We start from the raw sequence: 19,451 nt of genomic DNA on the forward strand, positions 1-19,451 counted from the left end.
CACCAGCCACTGCCCTCTCGTCCGACTGCCAGCTAAAACCTCGGTCGTGGAGGTACGGATTCCCGAGCAGCGGCTCCTGCAGGACAGCCACCACTCCAGCCGGTGCAGAGTTGCGCTTGGTGGAGACTTTGTTCCAGACCCTGATGAGTTCCTTGTAAAAGACAGGCAGCTCCTGGATGGCGGTCCTGACGCCCCCCGAGCTTACAAACAGGAGCTGCGTGTCGTAGTTGAGGCCGTGCTGCTGGCGGAAGAAATACGTCGCCAGAGCATGCCACCTAGGAGGGGGCTCGACGTCAAGGTATCTCTGCAGGGTCTGAAGACGGAAAGTCACGAGCTGGGTGCTGACGCACACCAACGACTGACCGCCCTCCCCAAGCGGGAGACTCAAAACCGCGGCAGAGACCCAGTGCTTCCCAGTCCACCAGCTTCTTCTGTATCTTGGTGACAAACGCAGTGGGAGGGGTCAAAGTGACCAGCCAGTACCACAACATGGCAGCCACCAGCTGGTTTATGACTAGCGCTCGACCCCGGTAGGACCGCACTCGGAGCAGTCCTGTCCAGCGCCCTAGGCGAGCGGCGACCTTGGCCTCCAGCTCTTGCCAGTTCGCCGGCCAGGCTTCCTCGTCGGGGCTAAGGTAGACTCCCAGATAGAGGAGATGGGTCGTGCTCCAGGCAAAAGGCCTGAGCTCCTCCGGCAGGAAGTCCACCCGCCAGTGACCCACCAGGAGTCCGAAACATTTCTCCCAGTTGATCCTGGCGGAGGATGCGGCCGAGTAAATCTCCTGGCACTCACGCATCCTCCGCAGGTCAGCGGGATCCTCTACCGCAAGGAGCACGTCATCGGCGTAAGCCGAGAGGACGACCTCCACGCCCGGCCCTTGCAGAGCCAGTCCCATCAACCTCGTCCGCAAGAGGCGCAGGAAAGACTCCACGCAGATGGCATATAACTGGCCGGACATGGGGCATCCCTGGCGCACCCCTCTCCCAAAGCGAAGGGGCGCCATCAAGGACCCGTTAACCTTAATCAGACACTCCGCGGCAGCGTACAAAAGTCGTATCTGGGCGACGAAATGCGTCCCGAACCCGAAAGCGCGCAGAGTCCCAAACAGATAGTCGTGATCCACCCTGTCGAACGCCTTCTCTTGGTCGAGAGATAGGAAGGCGACCGACAGACCAGCCTCCTGGGAATGATGGATGAGGTCCCGGACCAGATGGATGTTATCGTGGATTGTCCGGCCCAGGACCGTGTAGGACTGGTAGGGGTGGATCATGTGGTCCAGCACGGCACCAAGGCGAGTATTCATCGCCCTGGCGAAGATTTTGCAGTCCGTGCTGAGGAGGGAGACCGGGCGCCAGTTCTTAAGGAGGCGGAGATCGGCCTTCTTAGGCAGCAGGACGATGACTGCCCTGCGCCAAGAAAGGGGCATCTCCCCGGTCGCCAGACTTTCCCCCAGGGCCCACGCGTAGTCACCCCCCAGGATGTCCCAGAACGCCATGTGGAACTCCACGGTCAGCCCGTCCAGCCCCGGGGCTTTTCCTCTCGAGAGCCGGTCGAGGGCGCCGGTCAGCTACGCCAGGCTTAGCGGAGCTTCCAGATTTTCGGCGCCCTCCGGGCTGACCTTCGGCAGCTCCTCCCACAAAACTCTGCGCGCTTCCTCGCTGGATGGCTCCGGAGAGAACAGAGCCCCGTAATATTCACGGGCCCTGTTGTTGACGCCCTCCGGATCCGAGACGAGAGAGCCGTCGTCGACCAGCAGTGTCCAGAGCTGCTTACGGACACTCTGTCTTTTTTCCAGCGAGTAGAAGAAGGGGGAGCCGCAGTCCAGATCCAGCAGGAACCGGATCCGCGACCTCACGAACGCGCCTCGGGACCCGATGAGCTGCAGGTCCTTCAGCGCGGCCTTCTTCGCTTCGTACACCGTCCGCAGGGCCGGGTCCTCGACGACTTGACCGAGACGGGACTCCAGGTCGAGCACCTCTTTTTCTAGGCGCCCGACCCTGGCCGCCCGCCTCTTGGTCGACCCCCTCGCGTACTCTTGACAGAAGACGCGGACGTGAGCCTTGCCCACGTCCCACCATAGCCTCAAGGAGGGGAAGCCCCCCTGCTTCCTTCTCCAGTCGGACCAGAATCGACGGAACGAGTCCTGGAACCGCATGTCTTCCAGCAGCTGGTTGTTAAAATGCCAGTACGTGGACCCCGTCCTCGCGCGGAGCGAATCGAGCTCCGCCCACACCAGTTGGTGGTCCGAACACGGCACCGGTCACATGGAGGCCGCCGGGACGCAGGAAACGTACGCCCGAGACACGTAAAGGCGGTCGACTCTAGACCATCCAATTCCAGGCCTCACCCAAGTAAAGGCGCTGGAGTCGGGGTGGAGATTTCGCCAGACATCCACCAAGTCGAAGGACCCGACCAGGTCCCTCAACTTCTCGATCACTGTAGTGCTCTGCGGGGCACCGGAGCGGTCCCTCGCCTGGAGGGTGCAGTTAAAATCCCCCCCGAGGACAATGCAGTCGCCGACATCGACGGAGCCAAGAAGAGCGGACACTTCTTCGAAGAAGCGCGTTTGCTGCGGGCCGGGCTGAGGGGCGTACAATTTCACGAGATGGAACGGCGCAGCCCCCAGGTGAACTGTGACGTGCAGCCAGCGGCCTGGCATGGGCTCCTCGACCCCCAAGATCTCAGGCTGAAAATGCGGGGCCAGCAAGTTGGCCACCCCACAAGAAGTGGCTGTAAGGTGGCTCATGCGGACCTCTCCTTGCCATTCCAGGAGCCACGTGGCTTCGTTTCCCGGAACGGTGTGGGTTTCTTGCAGGAAGCACACCGCATATTTCCCCTCCCGCAGGAGCGAAAAATTGTGCCTCTCTGCCGCCATTGATGTTGAGGCTGGCTATGGTTATCTTCATGACAAAAGCATAGTGCAACCTCTACCTAACCTATTGTGGCGGGGGCGTGGAGTCGTTTTTTGACCTCCACTCCCTCAGCAGCCCAGCGAGGAACCTTTTGAGCCGGCGCAGATCAAGGCTTTGCGCCTTTGGCAAGGGCCCGCCCGCGGCCATGGTTTTAGCGGTGGCACGGACGGACGCGATGAGCAGCCCCGGCTCGGACCATCTTTCCCGGGCCAGATGGGCTCGGTTGCGGCGACCCTGGCTCTGGACCAAAAAGTCCCGGAGTTCCTTTACAGGAATGAGGGGGGACTCAGCGGCGGGCACGAGGAGACCCACCACCTCACTGGCAATGGACTCTAGATCTTCTCCCGAGTCCCCCACCGAGACCCCATCCCCCTCCGGGAGGTCGCCGACAGCAGCCGGCCCATCGACCTCACGAGGTACGGCAAACGGCCCGCCCGCTCCATCCGACTCTGGCTCTGCCCCGATCCCACCCCCAGGATCGTCGGCAGAGGAGTCCCCACTGGGCTCTTTTAAAAGTGGTGCTGGGTCAGGAAGCGACAGCGGAAGGGGTTCCTCCTCCGCCCCAGGAGCCGGGGAACATGGAGAGACCTGGTCAAAGAAATGTTCCAGGTCCTCCAATTCCCCCAGCTCCAAAGTAGGGGGCGAGGGTTGGTGTGCTTCCCCCTCCCCGCTGCCACCCCCCAGCCCAGCATGTACAGAATCATTAAAATTGTTAACACTTTTTATTTCTTCCGGGTCGAGCGAGTCCCGGGGGAAGTTGGTTATTGGCTGCGCGGGCTCAGGTTCGGCCTTTTCGGCCCTGCCCGCCTCAGTCCTCGGAACGCTCGACCCGGCGGCAACGCATTCCTCCACTGGCCCCGCGCCCCCCACGACAGGCAGATCTTCCACGCCATCCCCGGGAGTCAGAGGCTTGGCAGCCTCGACTGCCCTACCCTCCCCGGGGGCAGATTCCTCTCGCCGACGGCGCAGTTTGGGGGCGCTGGTGGGCGACGTGAGACACGCGGTGGGCACCGACTCCTCCGTGGAGGGATGTTGTTCCCCTTCCGCCTCATTGGAGCGGCGCCTCCTTTTGTTCCTGGGGGGGCGCGGAGGCAGGGAGACCTCCATGTCTGCCGAGGCCTCCCGCTCCACTCCCCCCTTTTTCTTTTCTTGCCCGCGCCCAACCCCCTCTGCGGTATTGGTCAGGGGCTCGTGCACGGGCTCAGGACACCCCGCGCTCGCCGGTGACAGGGTTGGGCTGAGCGCGGTGATCAGACAGTCTGGCGCACTGAGGGGACCCGCCTCGAGGTGTTTCGCATTCCTCCGCGCTTTCTTTCCGGCCGGACGCTCTCCCGCCCCCCCACCGGAGGCCGTGAAAACAAAGGCCTCCGACGATGCCCGCGCACCTACGGCTCCCGGCACGTGGACGCAACTAGGGGGAGGGGTGGCGGCGGCGCCAGCCTTGGCCGCCTTCGTTGGTTTGGCGGCCTTGGAGGCAGAGCAGTTCTTGCGAACGTGCCCCACCTCCCTACAAGCATGGCACCGCACGCCGTCCGACGTCCAAAAGACACGGTAGAAAGTCCCCTCGTGCACCACATTAAAACTGTCCTCTGTCGTCTCCTCCCGCTCCAGCCGGACAAAGAGCTGGCGGCGGAAGGAGAACACGTGGCGCAGGCTGTTCTCCCTGAGGCCGAGCGGTATAGGGTTAATCCCTGACCTTACCTCCCCTAGTTGGTGTAGGTGAGGGAGGAGGATCTCAGCCGGAACAAAGGGCGGGATGTTGGAAAGGATGACGCTCTGCGCGGTGGCCTCGAGAGGGTCCACCGGCAGGAACGTCCCGCCCACCGTGAGCCCCTTTTCAATGGCCAGGGACACCGCCCGCTCCGACCCCAGGAAGAATACAGCCTTCCCAGACATTTTGGAGGCTGCGACAATGGCCGAGGGGCCGACTACCCCAGCCATCGCCCGCACGCACTCCTCGATGCTCATTGTGGGATGAGTGTAGCTCTTGACCCCGTGTTTTTTGGTAATTAGTTTAAATGGTGGCAGGGCAGCAGGAGGTGCAGGAGGCACCGTGGATGTGAATGCCGCCTGCGCGTACATCTTAGCTGGCCCTGCCACCGGCGTGGATGGGGTTGCCATGATGGTGTCCCTTTTAGGGCTACACCCACCCCAAAGTCACAGGCCTTAATGGTCTTAAATTGGCCTCGTTGGTGTTTGAGCAGAGGGAGCACTTAGTGGGGCACACCTCTCCCCTAGTTAACGATTGGGGAGGGGCTTGCTCCCTCTGCTCAGTTGTCTTAATTTAATTTTGATTAAGGTGGAAAGGGGCTCACAGAGAGAGAGGGGAGAGACAGAGAGAGTGGCAGAGAGAGAGGGCGGGGGGTGGGAAAGAGGGAAGCTGTGAGGGCAGGTCTCCCCACAGAGCGATGGGTGGCGCTTTCTGGGGTGCACTCCCCAGATGATGGAAAAAAACAGGACCCAGTCTTATAGGATGGTCTTCGGGTGGGGGGAGAACATGTCTTCACCTGGGGCAGCTGGAGCCACCCAGGCACACACTCCCAACGATGTTAAATAGGGTGATTAATAATTCTTTAGCCAAGTAGCTCTAGCTATCCCAGGCTAGGCAATGGGGGAGGGGTGCTTCAATGGTGTGTGGGGCCTAGCTGTAAGCAAGACCCCCACACACACTTCCACACACACACACCCCCTGCGATGTTCCGGGCCTCGAATAAATCTTCTTTTCTCCCCCCACCAATAAAACAATGTCTTTAGGGGAATGCACCAATTCACCCACCTGAAGAATGTTGTAGAGTCTCCCTCCTTCCAACATGTTGTTGTTCTATTCCCCCTCTCTCCAACTCTCTGTAGAAGTAATAACATTGTTGAATTGTCTGCTCTCCTCCTCTCCCTCTGGATCGATTGTAATGAAGTAAGCCTCTTCCTCCTCTTCCTGGGCTGGTCTCAGGGTTCTCTCTCGGCCTCCAGGCAGGAGCAACAGCAGGGAGCTCCTTCCCTCACTGCTCCAGGCTCCAAATGATCAGGCCACGCCTCCAACAGCTGTCCACAGAACTCTTTTTGGTTGGATAACGAAATAAACATTAATTCAAAATGCCCCCCAATCTGGGGGACACTCCAAACATTTTTCAAACTGCCTTTTTTTTTACTTAAAGAAAAATTTTGTTTTGGGCCATAAAATCGTAAATTCTACAAGTGCCCCCTATAAAAGGGGAGGGGGACACTAAAACCGGCAATTAAAACAAATCAAACTATAAAATAAATAAAATCAAATTAAAATTTGGTTGCCGGGGGTGATGATGCACTCCAGTCCCTCCGGTGCCCACCTCTCGCGGAAGGCCGCGAGCGTACCGGAGGACACCGCGTGCTCCACCCCAACGGACACCCTGGCACGGATGTATGCGCGGAAGAGAGGCAGGCAGTCAGGCTGAACGACCCCTTCGACCGCCCGCTGCCTGGACCGGCTGATGGCACCCTTGACCGTGCCCAGGAGCAGTCCTACGAGGAGGCCCTCGGACCTACCCACTCAACTCCGCACAGGGTGCCCAATGATCAGAAGTGTGAGACTGAAATGCAGCCAGAATTTCAGGTGCAGCCCCTTTAAATAATAAAACAGGGGCTGCAACCTCGTGCATTCAATAAAAACATGGGACACGGACTCTTCCAGACCGCAGAAATTGCAGGCGGCCTGGGAGCCCGTGAACCGGCTTAAAAATTTATTGCACGGCACTGCTCCGTGCACCACCCTGCAGGCCAAGTCCCCGATGAATAGTGGGAGGACTCCCGCGTAGAGTGCCCTCCATCGGGGACCCCCGCCTCCTCCGGACGGCAAGATGGTACGCCATGGTGTGTCCGGACGGCAGGCGAGGATGGCAAAATTGAGAGTGTGCAGGAGCAGCCCGTACAGGAAACCCCTCCGCGCAGAACTGAAAGGCACAGGGGGGATTTCCCCGAGGCGGCTCAAGTTGTGAGGCGCCGGCTCCCGAGGGAGGTTCCGGGGTTTGGCGCCGATGAGGAATTCCGTCCGCACGGGGGTCAGTTCGGATGGGATCTCCCCACGTGCTTGAGCCCAGAGCTGTTTTTAGCGACTCGATGGCATCAGCCGCGCGGCGGTCGTCGGCCGTATTTAGGCACCACGCCAGCATGTCTGGCGCCATCCAGCCCGCTCCTCCGTCATCGAGCAGGTCCCTGACCCTGGTCACCTCACCAGCCCAGCCCTCTCGTCCGACTGCCACCTAAAACCTCGGTCGTGGAGGTACGGATTCCCGAGCAGCGGCTCCTGCAGGACAGCCGCCAATCCAGCCGGTGGAGAGCTGCGCTTGGTGGAGACTTTGTTCCAGGCCCTGATGAGTTCCTTGTAAAAGAGAGGCAGCTCCTTGACGGCGGTCCTGACGCCCCCCGCGCTCACAAACAGATGCTGCGTGTTGTAGTTGAGGCCGTGCTGCTGGCGGAAGAAATACGTTGCCAGAGCACGCCACCTGGGAGGGGGCTCAACGTAAAGGTATCTCTGCAGGGTCTGATAATGGAAAGTCGCGAGCTGGGCGCTGACGCACACCAACGACTGACCGCCCTCCCCAAGCGGGAGACTCAAGACCGCGGCAGAGTCCCAGTGCTTCCTGTTGTTCCAAAAGAAGTCCACCAGCTTCTTCTGTATCTTGGTGAAAAACGCAGGGGGAATGGTCAAAGTGACCAGCCGGTACCACAGCATGGCGGCCACCAGCTGGTTTATGACTAGCGCTCGACCCCTGTAGGATAGCACTCTGAGCAGTCCTGTCCAGCAGCCTAGGCGAGCAGCGACCTTGGCCTCCAGCTCTAGCCAGTTCGCCGGCCAGGCTTCCTCGTCGGGGCTAAGGTAGCCTCCCAGATCGAGGAGATGGGTCGTGCTCCAGGCAAAAGGCCTGAGCTCCTCCGGCAGGGAGTTCACCCGCCACTGACCCACCAGGAGTCCGGAACGTTTCTCCCAGTTGATCCTGGCGGAGGATGCGGCCGAGTAAATCTCCTGGCACTCACGCATCCTCCGCAGATCAGCGGGATCCTCTACCGCGAGGAGCACGTCATCTGCGTAAGCCGAGAGGACGACCTCCACGCCCGGCCCTTGCAGAGCCAGTCCCATCAACCTCGTCCGCAGGAGGCGCAGGAAAGGCTCCACGCAGATGGCTTATAACTGGCCGGGGCATCCCTGGTGCACCCCTCTCCCGTCAAGGACCCGTTAACCTTAATCAGACACTCTGCGGCGGTGTACAAAAGTCGGATCCGGGCAACGAAATGCGTCCCGAACCCGAAAGCGCGCAGAGTCCCGAACAGATAGTCATGATCCACCCTGTCGAACGCCTTCTCTTGGTCAAGAGATAGGAAGGCGACCGACAGACCAGCATCCTGGGAATGATGAATGAGTTCCCGGACCAGATGGATGTTATCGTGGATTGTTTGGCCCAGGACCGTGTCGGACTGGTCAGGGTGGATCATGTGGTCCAGCACGGCGCCAAGGTGAGCAGACATCGCCCTGGCGAAGATTTTGTATTCCTTGCTGAGGAGGGAGACCGGGCACCAGTTCTTAAGGAGGCGGAGATCGGCCTTCTTAGGCAGCAGGACGATGACTGCCCTGCGCCAAGAGAGGGGCATCTCCCCGGTCGCCAGACTTTCCCCCAGGACCCGCGCGTAGTGGCCCCCCGGACTTCCCAGAATGCCCTGTGGAACTCCACGGTCAGCCCGTCCAACCCCGGGGCTTTTCCCCTCGAGAGCCGGTCGTGGGCGCCGGTCAGCTCCGCCAGGCTTAGCGGAGCTTCCGGATTTTTGGCGCCCTCCGGGCTGACCTTCGGCAGCTCCTCCCACAAAACTCTGTGCATTTCCTCGCTGGATGGCTCCGGAGAGAACAGAGCCCCGTAATATTCACGGGCCCTGTTGTTGATGCCCTCCGGATCCGAGACGAGAGAGCCGTCGTCGGCCAGCAGCGTCAAGAGTTGCTTACGGACACTCTTGGTTTTTTCCAGCGAGTAGAAGAAGGGGGAGCCACGGTCCAGATCCCGCAGGAACCGGATCCGCGACCTCACGAACGCGCCTCGGGAACCGACGAGCTGCAGGTCCTTCAGCGCGGCCTTCTTCGCTTCGTACACCGTCCGCAGGGCCGGGTCCTCGACGACTTGACCGAGACGGGACTCCAGGTCGAGCACCTCTTTTTCTAGGCGCCCAACCCTGGCCACCCACCTCTTGGTCGACCCCCTCGCGTACTCTTGACAGAAGATGCGGACGTGAGCCTTGCCCACGTCCCACCATAGCCTCAAGGAGGGGAAGCCCCCCTGCTTCCTTCTCCAGTCGGCCCAGAAACGACGGAACGAGTCCTGGAACCGCACGTCCTCCAGCAGCCGATTGTTAAAGTGCCAGTACGCAGACCCCGTCCTCGCGCGGAGCGAAGCGAGCTCCGCCCACACCAGGTGGTGGTCCGAACACGGCACCGGCCGCATGGAGGCCGCGGGGACGCAAGAAACGTACGCCCGAGACATGTAAAGGCGGTCGATTCTGGACCATCCTACTCCAGGCCTCACCTAAGTAAAGGCGCTGGAGTCGGGGTGGAGATTTCGCCAAACGTCCACCAAGTCGAAGGACCCGACCAGGTCCCTCAACTTCTCGATCGCCGTCATGCTCTGCGGGGCACCAGAGTGGTCCCTCGCCTCGAGGGTGCAGTTAAAATCCCCCCCAAGGACAATGCAGTCGCCGACGTCGACGGAGCCAAGAAGAGCGGACACTTCTTCAAAGAAACGCGTTTGCTGCGGGCTGGGCTGAGGGGCGTACATGTGCACGAGATGGAGTGGCACGTCCCCCAGGCGAACCGTGACATGCAGCAAGCGGCCTGGCACGGGCTCCTCGACCCCCAAGATCTCCGGCTGAAAATGTGGGGCCAGCAAGATGGCCACCCCACAAGAAGTGGCAATGAGGTGGCTCATGCGGACCTCTCCTTGCCATTCCAGGAGCCACGTGGCTTCGTCTCCCGGAACAGTGTGGGTTTCTTGCAGGAAGCACACCGCATATTTCCCCTCCCGCAGGAGGGCAAATTGTTAAAATCTACGGCGTGCCTCTCTGCCGCCGTTGATGTTGAGGCTGGCTATGGTTATCTTCATGACAAAAGCATAATGCAACCTCCACCCAACATATTGTGGGGTGGGGCGGATATAGTCGTTTTTTGACCTCCACTCCTTCAGCAGCCCAGCGAGGAACCTTTTGAGCTGGCGCAGCTCAAGGCTTTGCGCCTTTGGCAAAGGCCCGCCCCCGGCCATGGTTTTAGTGGCGGCGCGGACAGACGCGATGAGCAGCCCCGGCTCGGACCATTTTTCCCGGGCCAGATGGGCTCGGTTGTGACGACCCTGGCTCTGGACCAAAAAGTCCCGGAGTTCCTTTACAGGAATGAGGGGGGACTCAGCGGTGGGCATGAGGAGATCCACTGCCTCACTGGTGATGGACTCTAGATCTTCTCCCGAGTCCCCCACCGAGTCCCCATCCCCCTCCGGGAGGTCGCCGCCAGCAGCCGGCCCGTCGACCGCACGAGACACGGCAAATGGCCCGGCCGCTCCATCCGACCCTGGCTCTGCCCCGATCCCACCCCCAGGATCGTCGGCAGAGGAGTCCCCACTGGACTCTTTTAAAAGCGGTGCTTGGTCAGGAAGCGACAGCGGAAGGGGTTCCTTCTCCGCCCCAGGAACCGGGGAAACCGGAGAGACCTGGTCAAAGAAATGTTCCAGGTCCTCCAATTCCCCCAGCTCCAAAGTAGCTTGCTTCCAATTTCCACACGTCCTTCACCTTCACAAGTTCCATCTTTGACTCCAGTTTCCCCTTCCTCGACATCTCTATCTCCATTTCTGGGGATCGGCTATTAACATATAACCATTACAAGACCATTGACTCCCACAGCTACCTGGACGACACTTCTTCCCACCCCGCTTGCTGTAAGGACTGCATTCTATTCTCCCAGTTTCTCCAGCTCTGCTGCATCTGTTCTCACGTTGCAACCTTCCATACATATACTTCTTACAAGTCTTCCTTTTTCCTCACCCAAGCATTCCCTCTATCACGGTTGACATGGCCCTCGACCGTGTTCAATTCCATTTCCTGCACTTCATCTCTCACACCTTGCCCTCCCTCACAGAACCATGATAGGCTTCCCCTTATCCTCATCTTTCACCCTACCAGCCTCGATATTCAATGAATCATCCTCCGTCATTTCTGCGAGCTCTAGCGGGATCCTACCATCAAACACATCTTCCCCATTCTACAGTCTGAGACGACTGCTCCTTCCGTGACATGTGGGTCTACTCCTCAATCACACCGAACAATCCTTATCCTTCTCATGGCATGTTCCTGTGCAAGAGCAGGAGATGCAACACCTCCGCTTTTGCCAGTTCAGGGCCACACACACTCCATCCAGGTGAAACAGAGATTTACTTGTAATCCTTGCAATCTAATAGACTGTATTCGCTGCTCAGGATGTGGTCTCCTCTATATTTCAGAAACCAAATGCAGATTGCGTGACCAAATTGCGCAACACCTCCGATCTGTCCGTAAGAGTGACCCCGAGTTTCTGGTCGCCTGTCACTTTAATTCTTCACTCCACTCCCAGTCTGACCTCTCCATCCTCAGCCTCCTATACTGTCCCAATGGAGCTTCAACGTAAGCTCGAGGAACAGCACCTCATCTTTGGTTTAGACATGTTACAGTCTTCTGTAACCAACATCGAGTTCAGCAGTTTCAGACCATAACATGTTCATCTAAATGTTCAGCTGTCACGTGTTGATGATTCTGCCATTCCAATTTGCAGCATTTAACCTCTCTTGCCTTCCACTCTATCACAGACCGTCCCTTTTGTTCTTTGCTCCCCGACCCGCTTTCCCTGCATCTGCACCTGATTAAAATCTGTTCCATTACCAGTTTTGACGAAAGATCACTGACCTGAAATTTGAAATATGTTTATCTCTCCACAGATGCTCCTTGACCTGCTGAGTGTTTCCAGCATTTTCTGTTCTTATTTCAGATTCCAGCATCCACAGTATTGTACTATTGAAAATTACACTCTTTGCTGGTCCTATCAGCCCGTTCGACAAACCAATAGATAAATAGTTCAAATCAATAATAGCCTTTAGTCCATCTGCTGTGAGTTTATTAAAATGTGTATTATTTACGAGAACGGTAGGAAAGAGAAATACCAAGTCACACATCAAGCACAGACAGACGGCCGATAAACTGGGATATCATCATTGTACAGGATGTCCGGACAGTCACAGAGGTTTCCAATGCTGTGTTTCTGCAAGCTACAGAGCTCAAAGCTTACGTTTCCACTCTTGACAAAGATTCGGATCTGAGGCAAAATCCATTGCTTTTATCTCCCGGGGGAACTACATGCGGTCTCTTCAAATGCGTTACTATTTACCTGGTGGCCATGGCAGCTGCTGACCTACTGGTCCTGATATTTGACGTGGTGCTGTATCAGTTGAATTAAATTTATGTCCTGGATTCATTCCTGGACTACCCTCCGGTCTGCAGTCTGAATGTGTTCCTGATTGTTGCTTCTATTGAATGTTCTGTCTGGTTAACTGTCGCTTTCGCCACTTGTTGCCAAAAATGAGACCCCATATTGCACAAAAATTCTGCGGCGGTTGTTGTAGCAATGATATGGGGCTGAACATTCTGGAAAACGTCGTCATTTACTTTAATTGGGAACTTCAGGTAATCAATAACAACATACCGTGGTTATGCGTGGTGAAATCCAGCCTCTACACTGTACCTATATGGGTCACATTCTTATGGCTTGACGCAGCTTTAATGCCTTTGATTCAATTTATTTTGATCCTGATATTCAATGGTCTGACCACCAGGCACATCCTGCTGACAAGTAGACTGCGAACGGGTCCCCGGAGCAGCGACAGTGACCCAGAAATGGACAACTGGTCATATCAGACAGTTTTATACTGTTATGGATGGTAACTTTTATTATTATGCATGTGTGAAAATGATGGATATTCAATATTTTCAGACAGACTACAGTAATCCTTTCACTGTCATGGAACGATCTGGATATATGGTGCAGGATTTGATTTCTTACGCAAATACCATTATTTATGCAGTGTCCCAGACTAAATTCAGAGCGGAGTTAAAGAATCTGATTAAATATCCCTTGGCTGTAATTACTAAGGTAGGGAACTAATTGAAGGGTCTGAGTCTAACCAGAACTGACTGCAGATAACTAAGAAAATAGCAAAACACTGTGGATGCAGGAAGTCTGAAATAAACCCAAAAAATGCTCGAAATACTCAGTGGGTCAGGCAGCATCTGTGGAGAGAGAACCCTTTCGTCATCGACCTGAAACGTTAATATTGTTTGTCTCTCCATACTAGCTGCCTGACCCGCTGATAATTTCCAGCATTTTCTGTTTTTATTACAAAGTATTGAGAGTCGCTTCCACCTTAATTATGCAACACAGGCAGCAGTTGATGCACCGCCTGTTATTCGATCAATACGATAATACTTTCGGTAGCGTTTTATGGAGAGGAAAGTCGGGCGGGTATCACCGACCTGCCACCGCCTGTGTTGCGCCGCACCTGAAGGTAAATTTCCCCCCGGGTTGGTGGAACTTTCACGTCTGGCGGGATGTAGGTCAGTGAAAGGACAATCGGGCGGCGGTTATAAACGGAAGCCGAAACAAAGAAGCCTGTTTTATGCCCACGCCGCTCTCTCTCAAATATTCCCTGAATCTATTTGTAGTTGTGTGACATTTCAACTTTCAACTTGACTCTCTGGAGAAGATGTTCATCTTGCCACGGGAGCCTGGAAGGGGCTTTGCAGATTGGCCACCGGTGATAAATCCGTCTTATTCTCATTCCCATTGTAATCCCAGGGTTAGCAGCAGAGGGATTACACTGGTCTTGCTCCCTTCAGTTACACATGGAGAAGTGGGCTCGGGATTTGCTCCGGACCACTGTGTTGGTGATACTGCAGGTGAAATGTGAGTGTGTGGACAGGAGCGGGCTCTGCTGTGTTTCCAGTCATTGAATAGTGTTTCCATAGTCACTGTTTCTGTTTACAAGGGGAGATTGTTTACCTGAGGCCAATGTCAGAGTCAAGCTTTCGGGAATTGGGGGTAGAAGGAAAATGAAATCAAGCTTGTGATAATGATGTATCAATATTAACAAAACTTATTTAAAATCTCTGGCGTGCCTTTATTCTGCGGGGCAGTTCTGTAACACCTTAAGTGCCAGTTTGTGCAATTGTAGATGAGATTTGACAATGTTGCTCCAATGTTAAGCAAGTCAGTAATATTTTAGTAAAGTGACTGAAGCAGAAGACATGGGTGAAATGTTTATGTAAATCGCGCTATTTCAGTAATAAAGCAATTGATCCACGATGACCATTTCAGAGTATTCCTGGATCCAACACAAGTCTGGCGTTTGACCCTTTCAGGTTCTGGTTAAACAACATTGTAATCTAGGGAGTGAAATACAAATGTTAGACATTTCCGAGATGATGGAGCAGAGCACAGTACAGAGAATGAAGTGAGTTGTTCACACTGTTTTCATGGTTCTTCCCCTAACAGGGCGCTCTCCGTTCGCTCCCTTGAAGTGTCCATTCCCCAATCCTCTGTAAATGCTGCTCTGTGACCAGTTACACAGCAAGAAGTCGGACGCTTCAGTTCCCATTCCCCCTCAGTCCCAGTGGGAAACTCCTGCTGGTCGCCGTCCCTGATGAGAGGCTGAAATCAGGAACTCACAGCCTCTGTTTAAAACTGATTCATTAGAAGGACCCGCAGCTCACAAATACCTGACTGCAACTGGTCTCCTTCTTCTGGCTAGATGCTCACAGTCCAACAAGGACATCCAGCTTATTGGAAATATTACAAAGAAATGGATCTCGGTGCCAAATCTCGGTGTGAAAATGCACCGTCCTAACTGGCACTGGGCCCTGTCAGTCAGGCTCCTCCTCAGTGCGCTAGTCGCTGCTGTCAGGGAGTTCACATTGGCTCCAGGATTCCAGGAGTTGGAAGGAGAGAAATGGCTGGGGTTCTGCTCCTGATGGCCATCCAATGACCCATAAGAACATAAGAATTAGGAACAGGAGTAGGCCATCTAGCCCTCGAGCCTGCTCCGCCATTCAACAAGATCATGGCTGATCTGGCGTGGACTCAGCTCCACTTACCCTCCCGCTCCCCATAACCCTTAATTCCCTTATTGGTTAAAAATCAATCTATCTGTGATTTGAATACATTCAATGAGCTAGCCTCAACTGCTTCCTTGGGCAGAGAATTCCACAGATTCACAACCCTCTTGGAGAAGAAATTCCTTCTCAACTCGGTTTTAAATTGGCTCCCCCGTATTTTGAGGCTGTGCCCCCTAGTTCTAGTCTCCCCGACCAGTGGAAACAACCTCTCTGCCTCTATCTTATCTATCCCTTTTATTATTTTAAATGTTGTTATAAGATCACCCCTCATCCTTCTGAACTCCAAGGAGTAAAGACCCAATCTACTCAATCTATCATCATAAGGTAACCCCTCATCTCCGGAATCAGCCTAGTGAATCGTCTCTTACCTCCTCCAAAGCTAGTATATCCTTCCTTAAGTAAGGTGACCAAAACTGCACACAGTACTCCAGTTGCGGCCTCACCAATACCCTGTACAGTTGCAGCAGGACCTCCCTGTTATTGTACTTCATCCCTCTCGCAATGAAGGCCAACATTCCATTTGCCTTCTTGATTACCTGCTGCACCTGCAAACTAAGTTTTTGGGATTCATGCACAAGGATGCACTTCAGTCCCACTCTCCTGATCTTTGGGCACCCTGTGCGGAGGGGAGCGGGTAGGTCCGAAGGCCTCCTCGTAGGACTGCTCCTGGGCACGGCCAAGGGTGCCATCAGCCGGTCCAGGCAGCGGGCGGTCGAGGGGGTCGTTCAACCTGACTGCCTGCCTCTCTTCTGCTCTTACATCCGGTCCAGGGTGTCCTTGGAGATGGAGCACGCGGTGTCCACCGGTACGCTCGCGGCCTTCCGCGAGAGGTGGGCACTGGAGGGACTGGAGTGCATCATCACGCCCGGCAACCAAATTTTAATTTGATTTTACGTTTTTTAAGTTTAATTTGTTTTAATTGCCGGTGCTTTTAGTGTCCCCCTTCCCTTTTATAGGGGGCACTGGGGAAAATTGTGATTTTAGTGCAAAAAAAAAAAAGGGGGGGGGAAAAAGGGCCTTGTAAATGTCTGGAGTGTCACCCAGGTCGGGTGGCACCGTTTAATGTTTTTATGTTTTGCAGGTGAACTCCAAAAAGAGTTTCATGCACAAGGACCCCCAGGTCCCTCTGCACCGCAGCATGTTGTAATTTCTCCCCATTCAAATAATAGTCCCTTTTCCTGTTTTTTTTTCCAAGGTGGATGACCTCACATTTTCCGACATTGTATTCCATCTGCCAAACCTTAGCCCATTCGCTTAACTTATCTAAATCTTTTTGCAGCCTCTATGTGTCCTCTACACAACCTGCTTTCACACTAATCTTTGTGTCATCTGCAAATTTTGTTACACTACACTCTGTCCCCTCTTCCAGGTCATCTATGTATATTGTAAATAGTTGTGGTCCCAATACCGATCCCTGTGGCACACCACTAACCACCTATTTCCAACCCGAAAAGGACCCATTTATCCCGACTCTCTGCTTTCTGTTAGCCAGCCAATTCTCTATCCATGCTAATACATTTCTTCTGACTTCGCGTACCTCTATCTTCTGCAGTAACCTTTTGTGTGGCACCTTATCGAATGCCTTTTGGAAATCTAAATACACCACATCCATCGGTACACCTCTATCCACCATGCTCGTTATATCCTCAAAGAATTCCAGTAAATTATTTAAACATGATTTCCCCTTCATGAATCCATGTTGCGTCTGCTTGATTGCACTATTCCTATCTAGATGTCCCGCTATTTCTTCCTTCATGATAGCTTCAAGCATTGTCCCCACTACAGATGTTAAACTAACCGGCCTATAGTTACCTGACTTTTGACTGCCCCCTTTTTTAAACAGAGGCGTTACATTAGCTGCTTTCCAATCCGATGGTACCTCCCCAGAGTCCAGAAAAGTTTGGTAGATTATAACGAATGCATCTGCTATAACTTCCACCATCTCTTTTAATACCATGGGATGCATTTCATCAGGACCAGGGGACTTGTATACCTTGAGTCCCATTAGCCTGTCCAGCACTACCCCACGAGTGATAGTGATTATCTCAAGGTCCTCCCTTCCCACATTTCCGTGACCAGCAATTTTTGGCATGGTTTTTGAGTCTTCCACTGGGAAGACCGAAGCAAAATAATTATTTAAGGTCTCAGCCATTTCCACATTTCCCATTATTAAATCCCCCTTCTCATCTTCTAAGGGACCAACATTTACTTTAGTCATTCTTTTCCAGTTTATATATCGTTAAAAACTTTTACTGTCTGTTTTTATGTTTTGCGCAAGTTTACTTTCGTAATCTATCTTTCCTTTCTTTATTGCTTTCTTAGTCATTCTTTGCTATCGTTTAAAATTTTCCCAATCTTCTAGTTTCCTACTAACCTTGGCCACCTTATACGCATTGGTTTTTAATTTGATACTCTCCTTTATTTCCTTGTTCATCCACGGCTGGTTATCCCTTCTCTTACCACCCTTCTTTTTCACTGGAATATATTTTTGTTCAGCACTATGAAAGAGCTCCTTAAAAGTCCTCCACTGTTCCTCAATTGTGCCACCATTTAGTCTATGTTTCCAGTCTACTTTAGCCAACTCTGCCCTCATCCTGCTGTAGTCCCCTTTATTTAAGCATAGTGCGCTCGTTTGAGACACTACTTCCTCAGCCTCAATCTGTAAAACAAATTCAACCATACTGTGATCACTCATTCCGAGAGGATCTTTTACTAGGAGATCGTTTACTATTTCTGTCTCATTACACAGGACCAGATCTAAGATAGCTTGCTCCCTTGTAGGTTATGTAACATACTATTCTAAGAAACAATCCCGTATGCATTCTATGAACTCCTCCTCAAGACTACCCCGTGCGATTTGATTTGACCAATCGATATGTAGGTTAAAATCCCCCATGATTACGGCCGTTCCTTTTTCACATGCCTTCATTATTCCCTTGATTATTGTCCGCCCCACTGTGAAGTTATTATTTGGGGGCCTATAAACTACACCCACCTGTGACTTTTTCCCCTTACTATCGATAATCTCCACCCACAATGATTCAACGTTTTGTTCATTAGAGCCAATATCGTCTCTCACAACTGCCCTGATATCATCCTTTATTAACGGAGCTACCCCACCTCCTTTCCCTTCTTGTCTATCTTTCCGAATTGTCAGACACCCTTGTATGTTTAATTCCCAGTCTTGGTCACCCTGCAACCACGTTTCTGTAATGGCCACCAAATCATACCCATTTGTAATGATTTGTGCCGTCAACTCATTTCCTTTTTTTCGAATGCTGCGTGCGTTTAGGTAGAGTGTTTTAATACTAGTTTTTAAACCATGATTTTTAGTTTTGACCCCTCCTGCAGCCCCTTTTTATTCATACATATTTCGCCTTCCTATCACCTTGTGGTTTACACTTACCCCGGTGCTACTCTGCTCTGTTACCTCCTACCTTTTGCATTCTTTCTTGGGGTCCTGTTCATCTGCGCTCCCACCCACTCTAACTAGCGCAGAGCCCTCTCCTGCGTTCCGAATACTCCTCGCATTGAGGCACCGAGCTTTCAGGCTTGCCTTTTTATTGCACTTTGACCCTTTGGAATTTTGCTGTACAGTGGCCCTTTTTGTTTTTTGCCTTGGGTTTCTCTGCCCTCCACTTTTACTCATCTCCTTTCTGTCTTTTGTCTCTGTCTCCAATTTATTTCCCTCTATCTCCCTGCATTGGTTCCCATCCCCCTGCCATATTTGTTTAACTCCTCCCCAACAGCACTAGCAAACACTCCCCCTCGGACATTGGTTCCGGTCCTGCCCAGGTGCAGACTGTCTGGTTTGTACTGGTCCCACCTCCCCAGAACCGGTTCCAATGCCCCAGGAATTTGAATCCCTCCCTGCTGCATCACTGCTCAAGCCATGTATTAATCTGAGCTATCCTGCGATTCCTACTCTGACTAGCACGTGGCACTGGTAGCAATCTCGAGATTACTATTTTGAGGTCCTACTTTTTAATTTAGCTCCTAGCTCCTTAAATTCGTCTCATAGGACCTCATCCCTTTTTTTTTAACCTATATCGTTGGTACCAATGTGCACCACAACAACTGGCTGTTCACCCTCCCTTTTCAGAATGTCCTGCACCCGCTCCGAGACATCCTTGACCCTTGCACCAGGGAGGCAACATACCATCCTGGAGTCTCGGTTGCGGCCGCAGAAACGCCTATCTATTCCCCTTACAATAGAATCAGCTGCAGAAAAGGGCGGCTCTATGAACACAGGACCTCCATGTCTAGTGTAACACACATGAAGTGCGGCTCCTCAGACCAGGTACACAAGGGCTGGGAACCAATAGTTGTCAGGAGAAAAAGGTGGA

The 19,451-nt window shown here is 53.6% G+C and overlaps 1 protein-coding gene and 1 pseudogene across 1 annotated transcript in view; both read right to left on the minus strand.

Annotated features, from left to right (window-relative positions):
• The window catches only part of LOC139230206 (nuclear factor 7, brain-like), a 926,603-nt pseudogene that overhangs the window by 816,371 nt on the left and 90,781 nt on the right, over positions 1–19,451 (minus strand).
• LOC139230588 (class I histocompatibility antigen, F10 alpha chain-like) overlaps positions 1–19,451 on the minus strand; it is an 85,705-nt gene that overhangs the window by 19,178 nt on the left and 47,076 nt on the right. The gene's annotated exons all lie outside the window — the stretch shown is intronic.

The sequence above is a fragment of the Pristiophorus japonicus genome, chromosome 19 (assembly GCF_044704955.1).
Source record: "Pristiophorus japonicus isolate sPriJap1 chromosome 19, sPriJap1.hap1, whole genome shotgun sequence".
NCBI lineage: Eukaryota > Metazoa > Chordata > Chondrichthyes > Pristiophoridae > Pristiophorus > Pristiophorus japonicus.